At 33.3% G+C, this 21341-nt stretch overlaps 1 pseudogene; it reads right to left on the minus strand.

Annotated features, from left to right (window-relative positions):
• Positions 1-1539: 1539 nt before the first annotated feature.
• Positions 1540-6642, minus strand: LOC111411456 (annotated as a pseudogene).
• Positions 6643-21341: the final 14699 nt, after the last annotated feature.

Below are 21341 nucleotides of genomic sequence, written 5' to 3' on the forward strand. Positions count from 1 at the left end.
TCAGCTAATGGGCGGATCGAAGACTGAGGCAGCAACCATGCTGATCCGACCTGAAGACGTCGCGGCTGTGTCGACTTCGTCACTGGTGATTGCTCTCCTTTATCTGGTGACTCCTGAATCCTGAATCACCTATTGGCTAGTCGACAACAACGACTATACAAGACCCAGAAGTCAGATCCGCCGAACTTAAGTTGCAACTCCACTTCACTTAAGGCAGGATCCCGCTTTGAGAAATCCTCTGCCTCTATCGGTCAAGCAAGATTTAGCAAAAATATATTGTTCTGAAGACTTAGCCACCATACTCTGGTGTTTCAACCAACCGTCGGTGATTTATGAAAAAAAAAATGGCAAACCGGCGCATACAGAATCAAATTCTTTTTTTTTAGACGGGGATTTCAGAATCAGTTAAGGGAGGGCGACTCGAATCAAGTGGCACCACTATCTGTCCAACCAGGATCAAACCGCTGCGGAAATCTGCACTCCCTGGATCAAGCACATCAGGTACTGAACAGCTACCCTGCTGTCCCTGTGAAGAAACGGAAGACCCAACCTCAGCGAAGAATGCGTAATCGTGTGTACCGAAGTCAAACACCGCATCGCGGGCTCTCTTCACTTCCGCAAACTGAATATGCTCGTGTCGCGCCTCCCCTGTCTACCTCTCCTCATTATCTTCCTTAACAAAAAGCATTTTTGCTGTGCACTCTATCACGTAGTGCCCCATCTGCCCGCACCTAAGACACCCCATTATTGTTCTTGGAAGAGCTCCCTGATGCTGCTTTTGCCTTCCCCTTAAATGAAATTTGGACGTAGAAGTGAACAAAAGTATATCCCTAGGATGTACACTTTGTCCAGAGAGGCTCAGCCTCTTCCTCCTCCTATACGTAAACGTCTTATCATGCACCTTTGCATTAAGAAAATTAAGGAAGGGTTATGTTGATGCAGTAGCAAAGACTCCTTATCCCATCATATTTCGAAAATTATACCCTTCATGATCTGACTAAGATTATCGGCATCATAGTTTTTCATACCAAAAGCCTCCAGCTGATCACAAAGGTTCTTCACCTTAATATAGTAACAAGAATTAAACTACCCCGCTTCAGGCTATGTTGTTCAGTCTCCAGGCACTGACGCTTACTTGCGGTCGCATGTTCATTAACTTCCCTCAAAGTAAGCCATGCCTTTCTTGGGTCTGTAATGCCCCCATATATGGAGGCGCATCTTATCAGCTACAGACACTGTGATCGCATGCATAGCCCCACCAGACCAAAACAAGATGAAAATGGCTTCTTACTCGCCACATCCTCCGGTTTACCTTCAGCAATTATCCAACATTCCTGGCCCATCAAGAAGAACTTTACCTCTTCACTCCAATTTACATAATTTTCGCCATGTTGGAGTGAATGGCACACAATCGACAAGCCAGACATTATTTCCCAATGCAAAAAAAAGGAAGACTTTTTAAGTATAACCTGATCCCAATATGTATGATAGAATCAAAGTGATTCTTACTTCAATTCAAGCATTGGATCTCCTGTCTCATCTCAATTAAGAGGGGTCATGGAAAGAACAGGTTCAAAATCACGATCAATTCCTTTTGAAAATCCTGCTGCAGCTGCACGAGCCCTTCCCGCGTGCCACAAATGACCTACGAAGAAAAAGAATCCTAGAACAAAATGAGAGGTAGCTAACCAACTTCTAGGAGAGACATAATTGACTGCATTAATCTCGGTAGCTACGCCACCCACAGAATTTAAAGAACCTAAAGGAGCATGAGTCATATATTCTGCGGAACGCCGTTCTTGCCAAGGTTGTATGTCTTTTTTCAACCTACTCAAGTCCAATCCATTTGGACCTCTTAGAGGTGGGAGCACGCAGATCCCAAAAACGCATAGTTTCTCCTCCAAAAATGACTTCTCCGGTCGGGGAACGCATTAGATCCTAAACCAGTAGGTCCGTAAAACTCGCTAGGATAAGCGGTATTATTGAACCAGACAAAACAACAAGCAATGAAACCAAAGATGGATAAAGCCCCTAAACTATAAGTAAGCCTCCCCAGACCATACAAGAGCGCGTCGAGCCCATGCGAAGGGTTTGGTTAAGATATGCCAGATTCCACCAAGTATACAAATGGAACCTAACCATACATGTCCTCCGATTATATCTTATAAATCGTCCACACTAAGAATCCATCCTCTGTGGTTGGTTGGGTTGGGAGTTGGTTCCCAAGTATTACACAAGAGCAGCTCTGTGGCTCCCTTTTTCCGCCAATTCTTTTCGAATATATGCTCACAATCATTATTTCTTGCTCTTATTTTTTTATTAGGGAATAAAATTATTTCTTCTCAAATTTTAACAAAGAACGACCCAAGAGAGTAGAGACCACAATAAAGACATCAATATTTTATAGAAGAAAAAGAATGGAATGGACGAATAATAAAGCACATGTAAGTCATGCACCATGCCAATAATGATGCTGCAATAGAAGTCGCCCTGTTTGGCTCCCATTTTTTTTTAAATTTTAATGGTTGGAATAATATTTTTTTGAAAAATGTATGATTGACAAGGAATGAAAAGTTTTTGTTTTGTGTGTAATATTATTTTATGAAAGATTATGTGATTGAAAATAAGAAAGAGAAAAAAATGAGAATGAGAATGGAAGTCAAACGAGACGAAGAAAATGAAAAACGAAATTTCATAATAATTTCATTAAGATAAAGTTGCTTGTTACTCAGACGACCCCAAATATAGTATGAGTAAAAATAGCATTTGTTGCATTTTTCAATTTGCTATCTGTGCCTATTAATGATATTTTATCAATTTCACCTTTCAACGTGTAAAGGTCTTCCAGGTAAGATTCCATCTCCCAGTGGTTTGTGATAGATACATAAGAGTCATCTTTCACTACATGATTAAAAGTAAGGATTTTATAAATTATATGCTTAAAATTAATTATTAAATTTGTCTTAGATTTTTATCAAAATTCCAAGCTACATCAAACATGGTCTTATTATTCCTATGTAGGGTCGGTCCTGTGATCATTGGAGCCCGAGGCGAAGTCCATAAATTGGGCTCTCGACGAAATTAATGTAAATGCAAAATTCAACGGTATATCTTGTATCATATTGCTAACTTAAAATTTAATATTAAAACAACGAGCAAATATATTATTTCAACGGTATATTATGCAACCTAATGCCCAATGATTAACCTAAAAGACAATTACAAAATATCTCAATTATCTCACAATTATAGTTTTAAATATAGTTACTACGTACGCCTATGCAATTGTTGATCATATAATAACCAATCATATAAGCCGACTAGGCCACCATTATACAAGCCGACCAGACTTCAAACATTTCCAACATATTCAATAACAAGTTAGGATAAGCCATTGTCGAATTGAGAAGTAAAATTTCGATGAAAATTATGGAATCACACACTTGAGAATTCCACCGTCACAATCTATAAGCTTGAAGTAAAAATTTCATCATTACGCAATGCCCTATTGTTGCCTTATGCCAATCAGGAACGATAAATAGTAAATAGATACCAAACGTGATGCAGGTTCAAGTAGGACACACATTCTTGGATCAAGACATGTTGAACAAATTCCCATTTTCCATTTTGCACATCCAATAACATTTTCGATTATTTACGCAAAAATTTGAGCAATACAAATTTACAGAAACAATTCAAAATTAAAATGACATACAGACTTTAGAGTTGTCCCAAAAAATTTGTGACCTTGTCTTAATGAAATTAAAATGGATCCTCGGTTGCACTGTCACGAGCATGAGGAAAAACAAATGAAAAAACCAATTTTGTCTTTAACTCCCTAAACATTATAAATTTTTTAGATGGAGGCTACATTATTATATCGTATGCTCATTACATGGAATGTTAGATTTATATATACATTTTCGTTAAATCACTAGTTTTATGAACATTTTTGCACATGAAGATTCAACAGTATTTGATAAGAATTAGTTATAAAACTCGACATATATTATGTCCTATATTATAAATCCCGTGCTTGTAATTTTGTCATCATCCCATGATATAGAGAGCTTGTTACATTGTTCATGTACTCATTATTTTACTCATCCATGTCTATCCGAATAATAAAGACTCCTATTCGTTATTTTCAAAATTCTACAATAACAGCCTGTTTGGGAGTATTTTTTGGCCAAAAAAATTGATTTTTGACTTTTATTTGACTATTTCAGTCGTCATATTTGACTTTTTCTCTCACAGGTAGACCCTACTTTTCTCATAACGGTCAAAAAAATAATTCTCAAAATTACTCCCAAACAGACTCTAAATTTTATCTCAATGTAGTTGAATACGAGGCCAGAACAAAGGACGAAGAAGATCCATTGAAGATAAAGTTGTAACTGAGGGGTACGTGGCATCTTAATCCAATTCATGGTGTCTTTATCTGAAATGGACAACAATTTATGTATTTTTAATGTAAATTCCAATACACAAATGATGTTTGTAGAGAATGGAAATCCAGCCCATATAGGAATTTAGGTTAGTTTATTATATTATATGATTTGACCGCATTTTTATGATGGTAAATGGATTCTGATCTCCAAATGTTTGGAAAGGACCACTGAGCAAAGTTTTGAGGCGATAATCCAATTGCTTAGCTAAGATTTGGAAAGGGACACTTTTGGCCTCATTCTTTCAACTTTGGCCTTCCGTGGAATAAAGAGACAAATGATGTTTTACTCACTTCATAGAGCCACAATTGGCTAACTGTTTATTATTATTATTTTTTTTGTAACTTTTACTTATTTTCAATTAAATTAATTCTCTGCTTGTCATAACTCTGGTTGGCTTTCATACAGCAAGGTCTTTGGATATGGGAAAACAATGTGGTGATTATTTCAAAGTAAATCTTTTGTGGTTAAATCTTTCAATTTTTTTTTCATATATTCCCTCTTTCTAATCATCTTATGATAAGTTTATCAAGAAATTCTCCAAGATACACATAGGATACATTTAGTACACAATGTTGTACAGCATAGCTCGATTGACCGTAACATAAAGGAATAAAAACGAAAATCCCAAAAACAAAAGATCAGCAAAATTCTGTCCTCCAGAGTCTTTATGCTAAGAAATGGACTACCAGCCCATATTAAATGCTCCCCAACCCATATTATTTTCTAAGCAAAGAATTTAGAATTGTGGCCCAAATGTTAGCATTAGTCCAGTTTTAATTTAAATCTCAACCCAAGTCCAATGTTTAATTATTCAAATTGTATTAATGACACTACAATTATTAATTACTCTTTTCAAGACATTCATGAAATGCGAATATTTTATTGTCAAATTAAGTATTCTATTTAATGCATGTTTGACTAACATTTACTTATAATTATTAAGTAAACTTTTATTACAGATAATTTGTATTGATTAGATCTAAAAGTAAATTACTTATTTTAATAGTTAGAGACATTACATATTTTTCTAAATTACATATGTTTTCATTCATTACTAATTCATATTTATATAAAAAAAAAAAAACTTATTTTGACCATAAAGTAGATATTAGGATAAAAAAAAATAACTTGCTATAAATTTAATATTGACAATAAAAAGAATATATGTTAAAACTTATTTATTTATAAAGTAATCTATATCGACAATAAAAAGAATATTTGTTAGATCTTTCAGTTGTTTAAAAAGACATGTTGTTAAAGTTACAAGAAGAGTACTCATTAAGGGCCCGTTTGGGATAGTTTCTGCTTATGCTTTTGACCAGTAGAAGAAGAGAAGCAGAAGTCCGAGCTTTTGAGTTAGAGTTCGGCAACTAATTTTAAAAGAGCTTTTTCTTCCGGAAGAGCTTTTACTTGTGTTTGGTATGATCATGCCAAAAGCTATTATGGTATTAAAAATATCATTTTTACCCTTAATGATGAGAATGTATTAGTTTAATTATCATATTAAAATTTTATTAGTAAAGCATAGATATAAATTATGTAGTCAAATTAAATAAAAACAACAATTTAAATTGAAGTTAGTGACTTAACAATTAATTTTAATCACATATTTTATGTAATCCATAATTGTTATCAATTTTTTAATTACATATTTATCATTTTCTATCAAAATCTACTAAAAATTTAATTTTGATTACACTAAAGAGGTTGTTTAATAGTTTTTATACAAATTCACCAAAATGAATAGGACTTGTTTCAGATCTAAAGAAAATTTTGGAATAAAATATGTAAATTCTCTTCTACGACAATAGAAAAAGAGTAGACTATGAAAGGAAGCTAGAAATGCATTTGTCAACTACTAATGAATTTGTATGAAGAGATTATTATTTTGATAGTTCAATAATGCACCAATTGATCAAGAAAAAAAATTTAAAATATAACAAAAATAATTAATTACATAAAATATAAATTTAAATGCAACAATTTTAGATTGGAAACAATAAGAAAACAATGTTCATCTAAGCATAAGCTCTCTAGCAATTCTATCACGAATAAATCTCATTTCACCCTCATCAACAGTTGAATTTATATTTGAGTCTTCATCATTAGGCAAATAATCTTCTTTCTCATTGTATTTTTGAAATTTCAAATCAACTATAGCCTCCCTTATTATAAAGTTATGCAATGCCATTGAAGCCGTAACAATAGCTACTTACTTATCAAAATCATAATTTGGCATATGTTGTAATATTCTCCATGTGATTTCCATACCCCAAAGAAACGTTCAATAACACTTCGTAGTGAGGAATGTGCACGATTAAAAACTTCTCAAGAGCCTCTAGGTTGACTACCATGCCTAAAATCATGAAGATGGTATCTTTCTCCCTTATATGGAGCTAAATAACCTTTCATATTTAGATAGCCTGCATCAACTAAGTAGTGTTTATCTGCAAAATTATCAATTCAAATATCAATAGGAGTAAAGACCTTATGATGTTACAAAAATATATAAAAATTATTTATAAATAAAAAATCACAAACCATCCAATGATTTAGGAAATTTTAGATCAATGCTTTGTAGAGCCTCCAAAAATATACTTGTCTCATGTGCTGTTCCTTCCCACCCAGGCCACACAAAGGTGAATAGCATGTCAAAACTACACACGGCCATAATGTTTTGGGTAGGATTTCCCTTTCTACCAATGTAGGAGATTTGCTCATTCGTTCGAAGTGATGCGCAAACATGTGTTCCATCAATTGCTCCAATATAATCCTATCAAAAGAAAATAAAATAGAAGAAATAAAGCAAAAATAATTAGAATAATGTTTTCAAATGAAATATGATATTCCAACATTTATTATCTAGATATCTTAAAATAAGGCCAATACTTGGGATTTGATCTAATATAAAGTGGAACTTCATCATAATTATCAAGTGGTATAATTTTTGAAAAGCAAGATTAATCAATTTTTCTAGTACAATCCCAATTGTCTACTCATCGTTTCACCTGAACGTTGAAACCTTTCTTGAATCATCCTATTACCAGCAACATGTCCCAATGTCATAAAAAACATACATATTGCCTCTTCTAATTGCACTCTTTTACATGAACACAACCCATAACTTCTTAATCTATCACATAATTTGCAAAATACATGTTTCTCCATTCGAAACATCTTTTGACATCGCCTATCATTTCCATTAAGAATCTCCATAACAAACTCCATTCCTGTATGAGAGGAATCCTTACATGGTTCTTTTACCAAAAAGTGTCATGATGTTGCACAATTGTAGCTGCAGTAGTAAGGACAAGCTCATTAAAATCTGTTTCATCTCTCATAACTTGATTTATGTATTCTTCATGTAGCTCTTCATCTGATTCGTCGTCCATTCTGTAATCATATTACCATGAATAAAATAATATAATTTCACAAAATAACATAAACTTCATATTACCTTCAAATAACACAAGTCTCACATAGATTAAAAATAAGAAAAGTAGTTGATTTAGCCAAAATAAACGTGTCAACATATATTACTTTAACCCTAAGATAATTATTTCAAAGTTGGTATTGTTGATCCTTCAACCATTCAATTTGATATTCGGGTTCCTTTAAAGATACAAAAATCTCTCTATTTGCTTTCTTTGTGAATAGGCTCAATCCAGGCTTGAAAAGAGGAGTCATTGGTTCGCAACCTGGAAGTGTAGCCAACTTATTTATAACCTCTTGAACATTACATCCAGGTGGATCGGCGCGTATATAGGAGCTCCTATTTTTAACATCTTCACAAAGTTCTTCAGGTTGTCTGCATAGTTTTGTTGTTGTTGATTGCTTATTTTTTCCCTTCCTTAGACGTTTCCTAAGCCCTTCACACGATATTTTGCAGCTTCTGGAATTATTTATATTTTCTTTTTTTTTTTAATTTGTTTTGTTCATATTATAAATAATTTTTTTAACTCTTTTCTTTTTATGATAAAACTTACTTTTTTTCAATTTTAATTAAATATTATTTATATATTCTTTATTTAATTTTCGTGACTTTCTTTTGTTTGATTTATTATATATTTTTGTTAAAATTGATTTAAAATTTTTTTTCTTCATATTATAAATATATCTTTTTCATAAAAGAGGTACTTGTTGTGACACTGTTTTTATGGAGTCATGCCCAGTTACTACATCTAGATGACATTTCATCCTACAAAAATTCAAACGTGAGAATATTGAATAAGAGACAATGGAATAAGGCATAATATTAAAAAATTAAGCAATCGAATTGTAACTATTATTTTACACCAATATATTAATAAAAAAACTAAATAATTTAACAAATTAAAAATAAAAAAAGAATTGCAGGCAAAAATAAAAAACAAAAAAAGTTATTATAAAGTTTTTTAATTAAATTGAAATGATTGAAATTAAAAATAAATATTATTTAATTAAAATTGAAGAAATTACGTTTTATCGTAAAACAAAAAGAATTAAAAAAAATTTAAATCGAACAAAAAATATTTATAGTATGAAGAAAAAGAAATTTTAAAACAATTTTAAAAAAATATATAATAAAAACAAAACAAATTAAACAAAAGAAAGTAACGAAAATTAAATAAAGAATACATAAATATTATTTAATTAAAATTGAAAAAATTAAGTTTTAACGTAAAAAGAAAAGAATCAAAAAGAATTTTAAATCAAAAAAATATTTATATGATGAACAAAATAAATTTAAAAAAAAAACAAAAAGAAAAGGGAGAAAACTCTCCATCACACTCTTATGGATATATATCTATTATGGAGAGCTCTTGCAATTTTTTTTTTTTGGTTCTTTAACTTTTTAAATCATTTAGGGTCCGTTTAATTACAAAGATGGAATTGAATTTGGTGGAAAATGAATTTCAGGGAATTGAATTGCCTAGAATTGTTTTCCTGGGAATTGTAAATTATTGTGTTTGATTGGTATAATTTTTCACGTGAAAAATATTGAAATAAAAGTATTTTTTATGTTCGTTTGACTTTATTTTGCATGAAAATTGTCAATTAAAATGATAGAATTTACTGGTATTGGGGATGACATTGGTTTCCATCGTCAAAAAGCAAATAAATAAATATATAAATAAATAATAAATTCAAGAAAATCATCTATTTTTTAGTGTTCGTTTGATTTTGTTTTACGTGAAAATTATCAATGAAAGAGATTTTTTTTTTTTTACAATAATCCTTAGAATTGGTTTCCATTGCCAAAAAAATAATAAATAAATAAATAAAATCGCTACAGTAGTCGGGAATTCCAATTCTTACCATAATTCCACCAAATCAAGGAATATCACAACTTCCAATAAAAGCTAGAAACCAATTCTATGAAAAATTTTGTGAATCAAATACTACATTTTGGGTGGAAAATTCCCAGTGGAACATTTTCATGAAATTGGGTGAATCAAACACTACCTTAGTTTTTTTATTAGTATAGTGGTGTAAAATGATATTTACAATTCGGTTCGCTTAATTTTTTGAAATTATGCTTTATTCCATTATTTCTTATTTAATGTTCTAACATTTGAATTTTTGCATGATGAAATACCATCTAGATACAGTAACTAGATAAGACTCCATAAAAACAGTGCCACAACAAGTACCTCTTTTATTTTAGTTAGGATTAGGAAGTAGACAGTCAAAACAAAGGAAATGATAATAGGATAAATGTGATGAATAGTACAAAATCAGTTTGGGAATAGAGTGTGAAAATGAGTGTGATAAAAATGAATAGTACTTCCCCAAATCCCTCTTTTAGAGAAAGTAGAAGTAGATAAAAAAAATAGATAATAAAAAAAGGGGACCAAACCAGTTTCAAACTGGTTAAGTGTGAAAACTAATGTGCTAAAAATGAATAGTGATCCTAAACCATAAAGAGAAGGTAGATATTTAACTGCCTTTATCTATCAGCTAATCTATAAAAGAAATGTTACGGGATTGTGCACTGGCAACACCGGTGTTAATGCATCAAAAGAACAACAATCAAGAAGCACATCAGTTATCCGAGATGTCGTGACTCAGTAGAGCCAGCAAGACATGGCTGCCTAAAAAAAATTCTAGCAGACGCCAGTGACTCTGTTCATAAGTTATTGATTACTGTACCTTGTGGAGATAAAACTTCACATTCCCTACATGAATCACAATGTCTGTTGCCAGTTCAGTAGCCACATATCTGCAGATGATGATTTTATTCCAAAATGTTAAACATTTTTAAGCAATAGATAGAGAGCTTCTAAAAATACGAATATGAATCGCATAAAACACGCGTAGAAAGAAAAGGACATAAAGTAGTATACGGGCACTTGCAAATACGCTAACATTGTGCTGAAAATTCTTTAAGTTGATACATTATAGAGTAACTTCCTTTAAATTGAACTGAAGAAAAAGACAGTGAATACTTTCATGGAATTGACTATTTGGTATACCATTTTGGCAAATCCAGGGTTGTCCCAGTCTTCCAAGACATCTTAAGAATATACGAGTATTGGCTAGTTAACGGTTTCCAAGAAATTTTTAATGCCATGTTACACATTTGACCTATATCACTAAACAATGATCATCTGACAAATTTTAATCTTTCTACAAAATGGTAGACGATTCTCAAAACTGGCCATATTTTAACAGAATAGTTAGAGTTTTTGCCCTGAACAAGCTCAGAAGCACTATAGATATTGTAAAAACCAATCACGATGCTGAAAAGTTCAACATTATTGTAAAGGGCTGAGGTAATATCACAAAATATAAATCAAACTTAGTGATGGTTGCAATGTTTCACAATAATAGATCTTCTTAAAAGGAAGATATATATCTTACCTAACTTTGTTCCCATCAGTCTGAAAGGAATCAGGCTTGGATCCAAGTTTCATAAACTTCATCGCGGCAACTCAACAGTGTATTTGTCTTCTGGTACGTCAGAACTTATACTTCAAACTTCCCAATTAATCACACAAATATGTACTGCCCCAGATTGAACTGTGGACATCCCAAATTACCAAACAAAACTAAAATCGAGGAAATGGTCTGGAGACCAAAAATTTCTGAATATAACCAATTTTCACAACTTCAAAGGGAAGGAAATGGGATCTCAAATAGGAAAGTATATATTCTTCGAACGATGGAATCTTGACAGCAACCAAACCAAGCAATTTTAGGAGAGAGGAAAAAAGCAGAAATGATTTTTGTACAAATCTTCAGTTTAAACGAATGATGGCTTCTAATAAATGGGAAGAGAACAACAGAGAGGTTGTTTTCTTGGTCGGTGGCAAAGCCCGCGGATTCAGGGCGAGCCTAGTCAGCCCAGTAGACACACCCAACAGACTCTCATTAGCACCATTGTGACTCCACTCCACCACCCCCTCTATTTCTTTATCTTTCTTTCTCACTCTCACTCTGTTTCTTTACTCAGCTTTCTCTGCTTCTTTAATTATTTCTTCTGCACCAAATATCGATACATATGCTATAGATTCAGAACACCAGAAACAACCTCAGGTCTCCTAAAAGTTTCAAGTTCCAAACCGCATAAAGAAATAGGAAATACATCAAGCATGTGGTGTGCAAAAAATTTAGCAGCCTTAGTTTGAAAAACCTGCTCGATATCAGTTGAATCAACCAGACAACTACCAAATATATTGCTTAATTAGTAACATCAAACTGTATGTTTAGCTTAATTAATTAGTGAAGAAGGACAGTCTAATCATAATAACAATTGGTGTTTACTGCTGACACGTTTTTATGGTCCTATTGTCGAGACCGATTAACCAATAATGCAAGAATTGAGATCTAATGAATTCCACTTGTTGTAATTGAAGTATTGAACAAGATTACAAATAACCCCAGAACAAGATTAAAGTAAAGAAATAAAAGAACTGACAGAAGGAATGATGTTTTATTAATTCACTATGAAAGGAGAGTACAATACAGCAAAATGCTCCAATAAAACTGACAAAGGAGCCTTGTATTTACAGTATAAAATCTAGCCCTAAAAGAGTCTCAAAAAAAGTAAGAAATTTAATGCAATTTAGACTCCTATTTGAGTCACACTTCTAACAATCTCCACCTTGACTCAAATTCCGGTGCAACGAACGAAACTCCAAAATATCTCCGCCTTGAGAAATGATCCGTCTGCATTAGAATAACCAAGCTCATCAACACAGTAACCAAACTCTCCACGAAAAATGTTCCTCCGCCCGGCGTCCACACGCGACACCCGAACCCGAAACCCGAACCCGAACCCAAACCCAAACCCGAGTTCCCAAAATTTCTCCTGGAATTAACAATCACTGGATAGGGTCGAAGCACACCCTGTAGCACAAACCACACCAAATGCACAATCAGAAGGTCATTTGCCAATATTATCACCTTTAATGATTTCTAAAGCATTACAGACATCTCCAAAACTGTACCTACGCTCCATGAGTCCATTGGCATTATAAGAACACAGTGTACCCGCTAAAATTGGTGGCAAAGCGGAATCACCAACACTCCATTAAGCAAAGTTCTTAACTGACCCAGAGCCAAACCCGAGAGGTACTGTACCAAATTGAATGTCCACCACGGTACCGAACTTGTCCAAATGTCTCTGAACTGGTTCTGTGCTCCCCTGCAAGATGTACAACTGGGATTTCCTCCGTCCCTCCAGTACAACCCGGACACCCCTTCGAACCTTCAAGACTCCACCTCCACCAGAAAATTTGTACCCTTTTTCATCCTAGGTACTCAGTGATATGAGATCTTTTGTCAAGTCTGGAACATGGCGAACCTGATCAAGTGTCCTCACTGTTCCATCTTGTAGCCTCAATCTGACCCGATCGATTCCTGCAACCCGACAAGATTGGTTGTTTCCCATGACAACTCCACCTTGCTTCACCGTCTCATATGTTTGAAACAAAGCTTTATTGGGACACATATGATACGAACAAGCAGAATCCAGAATCCACTCCTCAGGTTTGGATTCCTCGTCAGATACAGCCAACATCACATCTCCATCATCACAAAATTTTTTAGCAATATTAGTTTCGTTCGAATTACCTGATTGCCCCGCATGATTTGCATGTAAATCACATTTACCTTGCAACTAGTCGCAATCTTTCTTGATGTGTCCTTTCCTCTTGCAGTAATAACAATACACATTGCTGTATTTCACCTTCAATCTACCCCTCCGTCGATCATCATGAGTAACAAGAGCATCTCCACTCCTAGATGCAGGATCTCCAACCAACAACTCCATCTTCTCTTTTGAGAACAGGGCGTCGTATACCTCCTCAATGGATAACGTGTCATGACTATACAGAATATTATCACGAAAATAACGAAAAGAATTGGGTAGCGAACACAACAGGACCAAGGTTAGATCTTCTTCATCATATTTTACCTCCAACGTCTCCAAATCTGCAATGATCTCCTTGAACACAGCAAGGTGGTCCTACAGTGACCCTCCTTCCGCCATGCGATGAGAATACAACCTCTGCTTTAGAGTCAGTTTGCTCGTCAAACTCTGTATCATGCACAACTGCTTCAGCTTGAGCCACAAAGCAGCCACTGTCTTCTCTTTCAAAACATCTTCCAGCAAATTGTTGGATAAATGAAGTTGGATTTGCGCTAAAGCCTTTCGATCCTTCCGTTGTTTCTCCTCCATAGACAAGTTTGCTGGCATCCTATCAAAACCCAGCAAAACATCATCAAGATTCATTTGCGCCAACACAGCTCTCACCTTTACTTGCCACAGTGAAAATCTTGTGTTGCGATCCAATAGCGAAATTTCATACTTCAACGAATTCATCTCTGAAAAATCTCAGTCAAATCACGAAGAACTTGCAACCTGCAACACCCAAAACTGAAAAACTACCGAACGTGCAAGGGGCAAAATAGTCCAGAACCACAATTTTGCCCAAAACTGAAATTGGACACCACCACAAGGTCCGTCTCGTCGTCCAGAGAAAACTGCCTGAAGACACCATCACCGGAAATCGTCGCACGTGCCGCCACTCTCCTCGCCGGAGTTCTACCGTCGGCGACTGGCCGGAAAATGCGCCGACGACCTGTGACCCTTTCTGGACCGTTTCTGTCTGCTGAGTCCACTAGTCGTGTTCGTTTCTCCAAAATCTTTTTGGTTTGACCAGAAAACGCAAAAACAGATCAGGCAGAAAATCGAAAAATTGGACAGATTCGTTTTCTAATTTTCTAGTAATTTTCAGACGATTTTCCGATCAGTTTCAGACCAAAAATCCACCAACAACCCCGCTCTGATACCACTTGTCGAGACCGATTGACCAATAATGTAGGAATTGAGATTTAATGAATTCCACTTGTTGTAATTGAAGTATTGAACAAGATCAAAAATAACCTAAGAACAAGATTAAGGTAAAGAAATAAAAGAACCGACAGAGGAGCCTTGTATTTATAGTATAAAATCTAGCCCTAAAAGAGTTACAAAAAAGGTAAGAAATCTAATGCAATTTAGACTCCTATTTGAGTCACACTTCTAACACTAATCACATGAATGAAATTGCAATTGCATGGCAATGCCGATATTCGTCATGCTCGAAGATCCTCGGCCCGTACAATCGAGACAGGACCACTAATTTCTTTTCTTCTTGCATTGCAAGTGGAATACTACAAAATAGAACGGGTAATTCTACGTATATATAAGGGTGCCCATAATGTACACGTGAAATTCCATGATTGGAGGATTAAAAAAATTATTTTCCAATCTTCCAATGATGTTATGCAATTGTGCATTATGGACACCATAATATACATGTAACATAATCCAAATAGAATTATTTGACACTAAATTGGTTGGAAAGTTAAATGGATATTGATAATTGCAAAAATAATCTAATGATCACGGTGGACATGAATTATAATGCCCACCGTGGGATTGAAAAAATTCGATGATGCACGTAGAAACACTGGAGGTTGCCACGCCTCATGGTGGGCATGGGTTGGGCATTAGATCAAATCTTGATAATTGATGCTAAGGGCATGCTTGGGAGGTCATTTTTTTTCTTTTTTTTAAAATTGATTTTGGATGGCACTGTGGCACCGCTATGTTAGAAATATCAGTGTTGGTTAGTTTTTTTCAGCATCGATTTTGGATGGTTTAAAAATCATCCAATTCAAAGTTGGTGTAGTATAATTTTGATCGGTTCTCTCAACCCACCAAATTGATGGGTTTTGACAATTTTACCCTCTATAAGATATTTATTTTCAACTAACATATTTTCTTCCTAAGTTGTAAATAAAAATAAATTAATTAAAAAATATTTATAAACTAAAAAATTACATTATAATTAAAAAAATACTTAAAGTAAAAATTACTTATAAGATAAGCAAAACTACATCATAGTTAAAAAATCACTTATACGTGAAAAATAACTTTACGTAAAAAAATTGTTTATATAAAATAAAAATACTACTAATGAGCCGAAAATTCACTTAAAATTATTTAAAATTTTAAATAAATATTTAATTTTATTTAATTTTTAAAGTGAAATATTAATTTATATGGAAAAAAATTACCTAAAAGTAAAATATCACTTATGAGTAAAAAAAATTCATATAAGATACAATAAACTGAAAATTTTACCAAGGATCATATGCATCCTCGTTTGTTTCCCATTATTTGTCCATTAAAATGAAAAATATGATCGTTATCCATCATATTAAGCCACCATATTTGACTTTATATCTCTTGTGTGAGGGCCCATAACGATTATATTTTTCATTCTCATTTTTACACTAATGTGTACCAAACGGGACCGTAATGTAATTCTTAACTTTCGGAATCGATGAATAATAAACTCACAAATATATGTTGGACAGTTTAAAGAACGAGTAATGTTATTTAACACCACCGATGTTATAATCCCAACTTATGTGGCATTATATGATAGTTTAAACGTCACTTAGATTGGGGTTGTAATCCCAACGAGTCTAAATAACATTACTCTAAATGAAATAAATCATTTAATTCCAAATTTCATTTATCCTGTTATTTAATGTCACATTAGTATTATATAGATTGGAGTTATAACTCCAATGGAGTTAGATAACATTATTTTTAAAAAATTGCTACTAAAATCAACAATATTTGAGGGAAATATTTCAGGAAATCCATAACTTTTCAACCACATTTCATCAACTTTTATCAAAATCTACTAAAAATATAATTTTAATTATCATCAAATAGAGACTTAGACTCAATCTTAAATAGTGATAATATCAAGTTAACAGGTATAGTTCGAGCTTTATATGAGAGGAAATCCCCATGGACGACTTTGCCTTGGGCATATGTAGGGTTGTTTGGCAGTGATTATTAGAATTGATTTTTTGATCGTTAGAAAAAAAATGAGTCACATTTGTGAGTGAAAAAATAAAAAATGACGATTAGAATAGTGAAATAACAATAAAAAAATTGATTTTTTGAAGTGAAAAATTGCTATCAAATGGGGCAGTAAGATTTTATATATAGAGATAAATTCATGAAGTATATATTGACTATAGAAATTCTCATATAGAGTATGCATAACGTCCCGAAATTGTAAACGCCGCCCGACTCGACCCCGGAATTCTGTTATGTTGCGACTTTATGCCCATTTGAATACGTGGTGCTCTTTCGTAATAAGGTGATAATCATTAAGAAGTTATATGCTAACTAATTTAAAAATAACATCATCGCTTGAAAGATCTATTACTAAGTACCCAAATATTTTAAATTTCTCAAACAAAAACCAAAAAATGGACTCAACTATTGACTCTACACTCTACGTGTCCGTATAAATAGCAAAATAAGAGACTCTTCGATCCATATATATAAAAGTATAAGTTAAATTATCACCATATCTTCCTCTATTTTTATTCCCACTCGCTACTTGAGTGTCAAACTTGAAAGATAGAAATCGACAAGTACCCCACCTCCTTGGCAAGCACTGATCGAGCAGTATAAGTACTAACCACAAATTCGATATCTATGTTGTACTCTTTTCGACATCACAGCTTGAACTTCTTTCTATATTATAAGATTAAGCCGTTCTTAGTCTCGTATTCCACAATATTCATACCAAATCCTAGAATCAGAAATGGAGTCGAAATGCCATGTAAAATTGCTTGTTCGATGCACCAATTATTATTATTATTTTGCTCATTTTTAATCATCTATATATAAGCTTGCATTTCTAAGACCATGACATAAGCTTCGCTGGCGTTTCCAATTAGTCCAATGAAAATGTTTGCTTATAAAAGAAAGATTCACCATCGCCGCTAACACATCTACCTGCACAACCAACAAAAACCACCTAAACTACCACTACCACCATCACAATGAGCGTCAACACCACCACAACACCTTGATGCCACCACTGTTGAAAACAACAGTAGTCCCAAACCATCACTACCACCACCACAAGTAGCATCAACACCATCACTCATAACACACAAATCAAACCGAATGGCCCTCTTAAAGAAATCATCATTTCCAATACCAATTCATGCCTCCAATTTTCTATTAAAATTTTGAAGAAATCCCATTTTCCTGAAATGATACTTTCTAGAAATATGTAAAAATGGATGAATTCAGAAAATCTGGTCACAATTCCATCAGTGGTTTTTGCAGTCAGAATGAAATGAACTTTCTTAACACCTAGAATCTATTTTTGGACTTTTCTCACCAAGGTTTACATGAAATAAATGCTATCTGAGGTATGCATCCTTATGAAAGCCGCATATTCAAACTCTTTGCTGTTTCAGGATACTATACCAAAACACATCTAGAACCTGTGGTTAAAGTTGGAGAGGAGAAGATGGAGAGAGAGGTTACGATGGAGATGAAGATTTGAGTCCTGTGAGATTTCTTGGAAGAAAATTGCCTTGGTAGAGGAGTGGGAGGTTGCCTATCGAACTTAGATTTGAGGCTTTAGTTAGTAGTTTAGGACGTATTAATTACTTGTTTAAAAGATTTAATTAGATTAAAAGGGTATTAATCAAATTAGTTACTTTTATAGGTTACAAGGCCTAATTTTCCCTTTCAAAATTAAGAACACAGGTTTGAAATTTCAAAAATAAATATTTATTAAAATTTATTTATGATTTAATTAATTATTTATATATTTTATTAATTAAATCTACACAAATTGTTCACAAATTAACGATTTAATTAGTCACATATTATTTTTCGATCACAAATCAAATTTTTTATACGTTACAAATTATTTTATGGTCACAATTTAAAAATTTTATAAGTCATATTTTGTTCATCGGCCACAAATTAAAAATTTATAAGTTACAATTTATTTATCGATCACAAATCACAAATATTATAAGTCACAATTTATTATACAGTTACAAATTATCAATGATAAATTAACAATTTTAGGTCACATATTATTTTTTGATCACAATTTATTATTTTCATTGATCACATTTTGTTTATTGGTAACAAATTAACCAATTTAATGATCATAGTCAAGATCCAGCACCGTCAATAGATGCAACACCGTCACCTAAACACTAGATTGTAGGCACACCAATCATCGCCCGAATACAACAAAATCGCCGCGCAAAACATCAACAAAGTCGTCACCCAACCACCAACAAAATCACTGTCTGCACAATCACCACACCACCACCACTGCCCAACAATGTAACATAGACGATCTACCACTAACACAGATACAACCTAACAAACCAAAACTGAATTACCGCTACCACGATCAAAGCTAATGCCACCAACTCGCCAAATTTGACTTCAAAACTATCTTCAAACCCAAATCCGCCATCAATCCTACAAACACTACCGGTCTACTCACCTTCGCCACCAAACCCAAATCCAAAGCTGTTGCAGCAAAACCACTAATCTACAAATCCAAATCCAAACCCAACGATGATCTACAAAACCAATGATAAAGTGAAGAGAGATTGGGTGGCGAAGTGCGAAGAAGAGAGATGGAGTGACGGAGAGAGATACGAAGGAAGAGACGGGCCATGGCGGAGAAAAAGATGGGAGGCGATAGTGGCACACGAAGGTGGTCCATACTGTGCAGCGGGGTTTGGAGGTGGTCGTTGCTGCGACGGCTATGACGACGATCCATGTGTGGAGGGTAGGTAGATTTTTAGGGTTTAGGATGAAATTTGTATATATAATATTTATTATTTAAATATGAAATATCTGATTTTTGAATAATGAAACATTTATCCTGATTTTAGAATATTGATCTTTAAAAGTAGGATGGGATATAATTTGCACTTAGACATGACTATTCATCAATTGAATTTCAGGCCCACTAATGAAAACTTAGATCACAATTAATAATTTATTTTAAAAACGATAACAGCGAGTTTATATAAGGGATGTGATCGAAATTGATGGAAATGTAAGAACCAAAATTATATACTTTCTATCTCAATGTATTCCATCCTTAAGTTCAATAAAGTAGTTATTGTCTCTCTATAGCTGATCTTGCATCTTTTATTGTGACAAGGAAATTGAACACGATTTGACATATGTTGTGACCTTTAATACGATTGTTCATGTGATTGTCATTGTGTTATCTTCTATTTGTGACCTCTAACATATTTGTTCGTGTCTTTATTTTTCTAAGACACCAGTTATGTATACCTCTATGTGACATAATATTACTGTCTTTTTGACTTTGTTTCCTTCGTAAGCTGTAATGCATATGTATGAAATTGGTCAAATTTGGTATATATGGCACCTTCAAAATAGTGTCAAATTTATAGCGTGTAACTCAGCAAGTGAAAGTTAGAAACCGTGACGCATGGTGTGCAGTGGGACATATGTATTCCTCACAAAGATGTGAAGTATTCAATTGATTGGTTTAATTGTGGTTTCAAGGTCGACATGATTCTTGTGAAAATACAAAATACATAAATAAATTGCTCGATAATTCGGAATGAAGAAGGGAATATGGTTGCAAAAGTGAAACTAACGAGAATAGGGAAGAAAGTTCTAACACGAAAGATAAATTTTCTCTCTTCAAATCACAGCAAAGACGACAAGTTAATTGAATTTTTAAAATTCAACCTCAAGTAATATTAACCTAATTAGGACTCGTGAAAATATAAAATGAATACTTAAAACAGATTTAAATATTTTGTTAATAAATACCTGATTTGTGAAAATGGAAATTTAAAAACATGATTTGGTCTAATTTTCTCATGATTAATTTTCCAATTACCTTGACTAGACCATCAAATAATTTTTCTCATAGATATTCCTTAGAAAGTCAGTACTTGTTTCAAATCTATTTAATTTATAGACATGATCAGTCAAATATACTTTTTCTTATACATATTTAGTGGGACTCAACCCACTTATTTACCACATATTTCTTTCTATTTTTCCTATCATGCATGTTCTTGTCAAAAATTATTTTTAATTTTAGATTCGTAGAGAGTCAATACTTGTTTCATATCTATTTAATTTATAGACATAATCAGTCAAATTTACTTTTTGTTAAACATATTTAGCGGGACTCAACCCACCTATTCACCCCATATTTCTTTCTATTTTTCCTGTCATGCATGTTCTTGTCAATTTTTATTTATTTATTTATTTATTTTTAAATTCATAGAAAGTCAGTACTTGTTTCATATCTATTTCATATATAGACATAATCAATCAAATTTACTTTTTGTTAAACATATTTAGTGGGACTCAACCCACATATTCACCACATATTTCTTTCTACTTTTCCAATCATGCATCTTCTTGTCAAAAAAAATTATTTTTAATTTTCAGATCAATTGTCTAAACATGTAATTTTTCTTGAACAAGGAATGGTTTTATACCGCAAGAAGAAAGCAAACTTTCTCATTCTAATGCCCGTTGATAATATAGCAAGA

This window comes from Olea europaea, chromosome 15, assembly GCF_002742605.1.
Source record: "Olea europaea var. sylvestris chromosome 15, O_europaea_v1, whole genome shotgun sequence".
In the NCBI taxonomy this organism is placed as follows: Eukaryota; Viridiplantae; Streptophyta; class Magnoliopsida; order Lamiales; family Oleaceae; genus Olea; species Olea europaea.